Source organism: Salvia hispanica, chromosome 6, assembly GCF_023119035.1.
Source record: "Salvia hispanica cultivar TCC Black 2014 chromosome 6, UniMelb_Shisp_WGS_1.0, whole genome shotgun sequence".
NCBI classification, from domain to species: domain Eukaryota; kingdom Viridiplantae; phylum Streptophyta; class Magnoliopsida; order Lamiales; family Lamiaceae; genus Salvia; species Salvia hispanica.
In genome coordinates, this window is record NC_062970.1 from 29,206,483 (window position 1) to 29,214,026 (window position 7,544).

General features: G+C 33.6%; 1 long non-coding RNA gene across 1 annotated transcript; it reads right to left on the minus strand.

The window, feature by feature from the left end:
* Positions 1 to 2,814: 2,814 nt before the first annotated feature.
* LOC125197028 lies at positions 2,815 to 4,689 on the minus strand. The gene is made up of 4 exons (XR_007171981.1): positions 4,523 to 4,689; positions 4,354 to 4,457; positions 3,735 to 3,807; positions 2,815 to 3,644 (listed from the first exon to the last, which is right to left on the minus strand). It is a non-coding gene; the product is annotated as an uncharacterized LOC125197028 (long non-coding RNA).
* Positions 4,690 to 7,544: the final 2,855 nt, after the last annotated feature.

Sequence of the window (7,544 nt, forward strand, 5' to 3'; positions counted from 1 at the left end):
TTTAACACATTTCTTTCCACCTACTTTACTCTCTCTTACTTTATTCTCTCTACATCTCTATACCTTTTTCATTTCTTACTTTATCTTCATTTATTTAACTCACCTAACACAATTTTTTCTTAATCTCCGTGTTGTAAAGAAATGCCTCCACTACTATGGAACGAGGGAGTATATGTCATGTCCAATACATAATGAAAAATTAGTCATATTTTAATTTTAATTTTAATTATGATAATATTGATTTGAAATATATACTTAAATTCAAACATAAATAAATACTAATTTAAGATTTGTATAAATAGAATAAAACATGGTTAAAAAAAAATTAAAGCGTGAGAATTCAATTTTTTTTATAAGAATTAAAAATTTTAATATATATATTTATTATTATATTAATAAAATACATTGGGTTTCGAGTTAGCCAAACAGGCTAATCAGACTGTTATCGATAATATTAATATATGCCCTGTCCAATACGTAATGAAAAATTAGTCATATTTTAATTTTAATTTAAATTATGATAATATTGATTTGAAATATATACTTAAATTCAAACATAAATAAATATTAGTTTAAGATTTGTATAAATAGAATAAAATATGGTTAAAAAAAAATTAAAGCGTGAGAATTCAATTTTTTTTATAATGAATTAAATTTTTTAATATATATATATATATATAAATATATATATTTAATATTATATTAATAAAATACTATGCTCATACATATTAATTTTTGTATAATTATTTACATCATAAAAATCATCAATAAAGTGTCCAATTAGACTATCAAACAAGACTAAACAATAGACAATAGTTGCATCTAAGTCCAATCCGCTGGGTCAGCTCCACTCGAGTTGCAAGTTAATCGAGTGCGGGCTAATTGGATTTTAATTTTATCGGACTAGAAATTTTCAAACATAATCTCCTCGAATGTAAGTGGACTATTTCGGCCAAGAAGGGGAGGAATAAATTTGGAGGTGTTTGATGGTCATTCAAACTTTGTACAAACTATCCTCACTGTAAAATAAATATTCACCGTCCCATGATAAGTGAGTCGTCTTCATTTTGAATCGTTATAAGATAGTTGAATCATTTATATACTTAACAAAAAACTCCATTCACTTTCATGGTTTATTGTCTCTTTCTCTTATATACTTTATTTCTTTTTCATTTTAAACTTTAAACGTTAATTTCTTATATCTTAAGCCCAAAAAAAGTCTTCCACTATCTTGGCGTACTTCTTAAAGTCATTTGGGAAAATCAGGATAATTACAAAGCAAATTACTAGTACAATTCCATAGAAGAGACCTAGTGATAAAGAAGACCAATCCAGAATTTGACATAAAATCTGATTAGAAACTTACTCCTATTTCTTACTCCATACCAGTTTACCACTACACTCTAAGACAAAGTAGTATACTTTTATTCATATTGAGATTAAATAATTTAAGTAACTATGATACACAAATAGTGGGATTAAAAAAGTAGCTATGATACATAAATCGTGTAACTACATCATATCTACCATATATGTACTACTTTGGACTAATTAAATGCAAGTACAACAGGCTTCGTGAAAGAATTTTATTAAAACATTAATACAAATTAAAGTACCGAATAATAACATTGATAGTTTATTCAAGAAAAATATTATAAGTAGTGCCCTCCTAAGATCATACACGGGCCCTGTAGTACTGCTAATCTAAACTTAACTGTATGGGCCTTTGTGGCCTCTATTTATATATGTTTAATTTCAGTTTTGCTTTAAGTAGAATACGGGCTGGTATATATACAGAAATTTAGAACTAGTGTTAACTAATTATTTCGAACTACTAGTATTTATAAAGTGTGAACTTCATTCTTTGTCCCTAAACTTAAACACGAACCCTATTTGTTAAAAATATCCCCACACCTGAACTTTGAAATAATATTGCTCGGAAGACTTTTGAACTTTTTAAGACATTTTTATCCTTTCCCACTCTTTTACTCTCAAAGACATTTTGTACTTTAATATTCCCTCTATTCTAACTTCATCTTACAGCACAATTAATAAATGATATTTTCCTTTACCAAAAAAAAAAAATAAATGATATTTTTCTGCTCCGGGTAGTGATAAAATGCAAACTTATATATTGTATAAACTCAAAACTCTTCAACACAGCTTCAACACTATTTCAATATAATATCAACACAGTATAAAATTTTAAGATTTTAATGTCAACACAGTATCAACACAATATCAATCATTGACTACTGTTGAAATTCTGGTGATATTTTCATGTTGATGCTTTTTTTGTGATCTGTTGACATTTTTCAATGGTCCAGATCATAGTTTTGAGTTTGTATAGTATTTAGAGTTTTCATTTGATCACATTCCCTCCTACTCCTCTCATAGTTCTATTCATATGTTCTACTACTTTCTTTGTTTTGGAATAGAAGTCCCCATTTTGACCGGTCACGAATTTAAGAAATGTGAAAAAAATGAAAAAGTTAGTTGAATGTCTCTTTATATTAATATATGTTTTATAATGAAATATAACAGGAGTGTGTTAGTTGAATGTGAGACCTACGTACTTAACCATTTATAGTAAACTGAAATGATTGTGGCCATATTAAAATGACAAAAAAATGATTTTTATTATGAGAATTGGGATGGAGGAGTATAACATTATGTGTCACACTATGCCATAACACTTTATCAACAGTAACACGAGTTGAATTCTAGTTCATATTGTTCTATATAAAATAGAAACATAAAGTAGATATAGATTTACGTGGTTCATCAACGTTGCGTTGGCTTTATCCATGGGCAGAAACGAAGAACAAATATTATTCAGAGTGTTTTCAGATTGTGGCTACAAATTTCAAATTACGGATTACATGGCTACATATTTCAAATTACAGAATTATGTGTTCTACTCCCATATAAATAGGCACACATGAGATCCTATCCCAATTAGGAAATACAATCCTATCCCAATTATGAAACATAATCTATGCAGATTCAAGGCATACTAACAAATCTCCACCTTGACTTGAATTCTCCCTTGCAGATGCATCATTACAATGCCAGACGAACAGTTGCCTCAGATTTGCCCTCCTCGAGCAATTAACAGCTCATGAGATTAAGCAAGTCCAAACCATTATCAGTTCTCTGTCGCTTGATCTTCTTCCCTATCTGATTTTCCACCAAGGTTTTCCACTGTTTGAACTTCTTGAAAGCGTCACCTTTATGCTTCATCATGTACACCCAAGTCATCCTCGAGTAGTCATCAATCATCGACACAAAATACTTGTGACCTCCAATAGATTAAGCACGTGATGGACCCCAACAATCCATGTGAATGTAGTCGAGCGTCCCCTTGGTCCGATGAACACCCTTCTTTGGGAACTTGTTGCGATGAAGCTCCCTAAAACACAATGTTCGCATAAATCCAGTTTCTTTACTTTATGACCAGAGAGAAGATCACGCTTTGACAAAATTTGCATCCCCCGTTCTTGTAATACCCCGTTCTAATTACATAATTTATGCACTAAACTAGATACGTAAAATAACAAGTAATATTTGAATGTTTACAACAATAAAAGAAAGTTCGACATCGCGAGCGATTAGTAATCCCGCTTCCATTTCAGAAAAACCTCCTACACGAGAAAATGACCACGGTAATTAGTAAAATATATATATCTACCTATGGGCAAAAAAATAGAAAGTGGGGAAGAGAGGAATAGTACCTAGACTTGACCTTCTTTACCACCTGCACCATCCCGGGAGCTCCGCCATTAAACACTCCCCGTATTTCTACCTCTGTAAACGTGATGAAATTAAAGAAAACAATGATGATGTTGGGATAATTAACCGAGAAAAACGCGTAGCCATAACTTGTGTAGAGAGTTAGATTATAAAGGAAGGTATCAGTTTCCATTACCAACGCCTACCCAAAAATTTTCTTTCACCTCCAAACTTTTATTTTCGGGCAAGTAGACGGAGAAGTTTCCAACCTCCCGATACCAAGTGTTCTAGCTTTCTTTAGGAAGGAGGATTTCAAGTCTCATCATAGAAATCTCTTATCATCCTTTCGAGGTAATGATTATAAGCATGTCATGTTAGCATGAATTCATATAGAACATAGAATCACAACCAAGCATGCTCCTAGATAATCAATCTTCAAATTCATGTTGAGCCTGAGTTACGTACTACTTGTGCAAAGTCTTGGAATCACATAAAAAGTAGGAAAAACTCCTAAATGTTTTCTCTTTGAAAGACCAGCACCTTTGAAAATTTATAATGAAAAACTCTAGCCGTTCAAATGAAATTTCCTTCGGTCAAAGTGAATATAGGAGAGTTGTTTACCTTCGTTTAAAATTTCAGAACGATCGGATAATGTTTGAACCTCCGATCGTGTACAAAACCAACGCTGGTACTGTAGAAACCGACAGCCACTTTCGAAATTATTTCTGGAAAATCTGACCGTTAAAATTTGATCTCCTTTGGTAAAAATGATGCTTTATGAGTCTTTTACCTTCGGTTAAAATTTCGTGACGATCGGATATTGTTTGGACTCCTGATCGTGAAGAAACTCTAGACTGCATCTTGTGTGGCGAAAATTTAGAAAAGAGAAAGAAAGAGAAGAGAGAGAGAGTTAGAAAGAGAATAGAGATAGATGATGATAAGAAAGAAGTTACGCAGCCTAGTTTGACACAGTAGGTAATTGAACTAATGATTTTGCTCCCTTGACTTTTGGACCTTTCAAATATCAAATGAGTGTTAGACTAAAATTTATTAGTCCTTATTTGGAATTTATTATTAAATTAATTGCTTGAGATTAAATTTTCTTGAATTAATTTAAGTAAATGAGTTTGTATGTTTTTCTCAAGTGAATTCTCAAGTTTATTTAATTTTAATCTCTCGATTAATTAATACCAATAATTAAATATTCAAATTTAATTAAAGTGAATGAGTTTATGAAAGAGAGAAGGAAAGTAGGATGCATATCCTAAGAACACATCATCTGCTATTGTTATTTCCTTGAAGCTGAATAGTTTATTATCTTTTATTGGACAAGGTCCATCGCAAGGAATTTAACTCCAAGTGAGTTAATATTGTCATACGGAGTAAGAAGCATACGAGGTGCACTTTCCTATCCTACAATGGATAAAAATATAAAGTATCGTTTTATGATGATAAATTATGAAAAAAATGTTGTCATGCCTTAAATGTTTTGTTTATGTATGATGCCTATCTGTTTGGTTATACCGAATGTGCTATGCCAAATAAAGTAAGAAATCGAATTCGGGTCCCAGCAAGGGGAGAGTCCCTACTCGGACTAGTGTACACGTGGACCGTGTGTCATCGAGAGGGTTGGCCGGTCCGGTGTTCGTGGAAAGTGGCCACTTTCCCGGCACAAGAAGGAAAGTTAAGATATGGCGAATTACATAAGGAACTAAAACTGATCAGTCAACTTTTTAAAGTAAAAGAATTTAGTAAGCTTGGGTCTTTTTTCAGAAAACGCCTGAGTAGTACTTGTATGATGGCTTGGCAATATTATATATATATATATATATATATATATATATTGTAGATTTCGGCAACGTGTGCACTGAGTACCCTTGTACTCAGCCCTGCATGTATTTCTAAATGTGCAGGTTGAGCTCTGATGGAGTGGAGTGTGCTGAGTCAAGTATCTTATCCTATTATTGTGTGTGTTGTATCAAATATCTTATCCTACTATTGTGTGCCGAATAAAGAAATCTACCCTACTAGTGTGTACTACTCTCGGAGGTTCATGTTTCCATACATGTAACCTCGTTCCAGTCGCTTCCGCTGTTTTATTCCATAAATTGAGATCCCTATTTCTAAAGAAACTCTGATGTGTGCTATGTCGTATTGTAAGAACCTTAACTCGATTTTGCATAATCGACCGTTGATTAAGTGTGTATTGTTTGTGAAAATCCCTTTTATCTAAAGATTGTCCTTCTATTCCATCCCAGGTCATAACCCAATGAGCTTAGTTATACTTAGCAAAGTTGGGTCGTGACAATTCTCCCATACGACCAAGCCTCATATGCCATAGCTTTGTCGTATTCTCGGCCGGAAACTCGGATGATGCAGTATCAGCAGAGCCTGTCATGATGGAACCTCTTAGAATATACAAGGTACCTCGTTTCAAGGCCGTCAGAACCACCTTCGAACCTTTCATAATATGCATTACTCCACATTCACCTTTGAAGCTGAGTCCCTTACTGTCAAAGGTACTCGGTGATATCAGATTCTTGGTCATCTGTGGAACATGCCTGACATCATTCAAGGTGCAGACATCATGCGTCCTTATTCTGATAGAGCCAATGCCAACCACCTTGCAGACAACATTGTTGGCCATGGAAATATTGCCTACATTTATCTGTTCGTAAGTGGTGAAATACTCCCTGTGTGGACACAGATGGTACGATGCTCCTGAGTCAAAAATCCACACATCGTTGCAGTGTGGTTGGTCATTTGCAACCAGCGCCAGGCTTACTTCAGAATCTGAGTCATCAACTTCTGTCATAGTTGCTGAACCATTGGCATCTCCTTTCTTGCCCTCTTTCTTTTTCTTCTTTGGACAATCATGTAGGGGTTGGCAGCGGAAGCGCTCACATAAATCAATTACATAATAATTCAGATCTATTTAGCGGATTATTTAGACAAAATCTATTCGCGTAATTATCACATGTATCATGCTCATAACTCAAATAATAACATGCTTTAAATTAATTGAAACCTAAAACATGCTTTTCTAAGGTTCAGCCATTATACCTTGATGATTCTCCAAAGAATCGAAGATAGCTAGCGCCTTCTCCACGTGAAGAACTTTAGTACAAAACCACGGATCTTCTGACTGGTTCCCGGACTGTGAACTGATATCAGGGTGGGCTGATCTCACCAGCGCACTAGGACTTAAATAGAGAAGACAGAAATCCTTTCCCACGGAGGAGAAAAATTCGACCTCTACTAGGAGTAGAGGGGGCCGAAAATTTTGAGAGAAAAACAAGTGTATTTTCTGTCTCCTATATTCTCCTATTTATAATAAGTCACAAATTGGGCCCAGTCAGGGATCTATGGAAGGCTTTGGATATGAGCTCCTCCAATTAGCTTTTTACTAATTAAATTAAACCCAATTTAATATAAGCTTAAAATTGGAATATTACGAGCAACCACTACAGAAGTAATATTGCACTCCCCATCCAAATCCGAAATTATAAGTACTTCGGGTTTCCAATACTTTATATTTATTTTCCGCGCTTAAGATAGAAACATCCATTATTAATTATTGTCTGCTATGGACTTAATTAATTAATATCTTATTTATTCCAAGAGAGGACTCAGCAAGAAAATCTTATTTATTATTCATAGAGTAATTAAACTCCAACTAGCTAGGTTCCGAATAATAAAACCTTATTTCAAGCTTCTCTTGAGGATGTTATCAAACGAGACTCACCTCGTGGATGATTCAACATAATAGCAATCCTAGCACCGCTAGATATTAATCACCACTACCCAATATA